Source organism: Octodon degus, unplaced genomic scaffold (assembly GCF_000260255.1).
Source record: "Octodon degus isolate 3935 unplaced genomic scaffold, OctDeg1.0 scaffold00026, whole genome shotgun sequence".
Classification (NCBI taxonomy): Eukaryota; Metazoa; Chordata; class Mammalia; order Rodentia; family Octodontidae; genus Octodon; species Octodon degus.
Genome location: NW_004524602.1, coordinates 3,267,280 through 3,268,215, shown reverse-complemented (window position 1 = coordinate 3,268,215; position 936 = coordinate 3,267,280). Strand labels below are relative to the sequence as shown.

Genomic DNA, 936 nt, shown 5'->3' with positions numbered 1-936 from the left:
GTCTGAGCAGCTCGGCCAGGACACTGACACCACACTCCACCCTCACGGAGGCCAGTAGTAGACAAAGGTAGTGTTGGGAGCTTAAGGAAAGGCTGAGAGTGGGATGGGGGCCTCACAGCAGCCAGGCTCTGGGCTCGGAACACCTGGGATACATTGAGTGACTCCATGCCTTCCTGGAAGGCAGATGCCTAAGCTGTTTCCAGGAGACCCCTGGACGTATCCCTGTGTCATGCCACACCACACTCTCAGCTGTACATGGCAGAACACAAAGCCTGGACTTTTGGAAAAAGAAAAACAAGAAAAAGTCCTGTTGCTCTTAAAGGGGAAGAGGAGGAGCTGGGGCTGCTGGGCCTTCTCCACAAGGCCCATGTTCGGTAAAGCGCGTCCCAGCAGCAGGTGGCGCAGCTCTAGGTGAGAGTCTCACCTTTTGTCAACCGTGCTGTAATGTACTCTATCCTCTGCTCCAGCGCTGTCAGCTTCTCCTCTTGAATGGCAGGACATATCGAACGAGTTGAGAAGGTCCACAATTTTCTTGATGATGCTAGTGATGAGCTCAATGTATTCCCGGTTCGCCCAGTCCTGGCGAATCTCCCACTGAACAGGATCCTCTTGTCCAGCCATGGTGGCCGCCTGAAAAGGAGTAACTAGAAATGGTCTCCACATATTCGGAAATATGTATTAATGCATCAGAGTTTACAAGGGAAAACATTTAATACAGCCACATAATTTATAGGATTAATTTATAATATTCACCCAAATAGTCAAATGTAAAAGAGTGTAAGAGATCTGTCCACACACTAGAGACCCTAAGAATCCAGCTGAGGGCCTGGATGCCATGGCAATGTCCCCCACTATGTCCGGTATAATCCAGCTGAAAGCCTGGCTGGAGACAATGTATCATGCAAGTCTGTATGAAAGATTTGCACTGGGAAGGCC

The 936-nt window shown here is 49.7% G+C and overlaps 1 pseudogene; it reads right to left on the bottom strand.

Moving 5' to 3' along the window:
• Positions 1–392: 392 nt before the first annotated feature.
• LOC101587138 lies at positions 393–621 on the bottom strand (annotated as a pseudogene).
• Between the last annotated feature and the right edge of the window lie 315 nt (positions 622–936).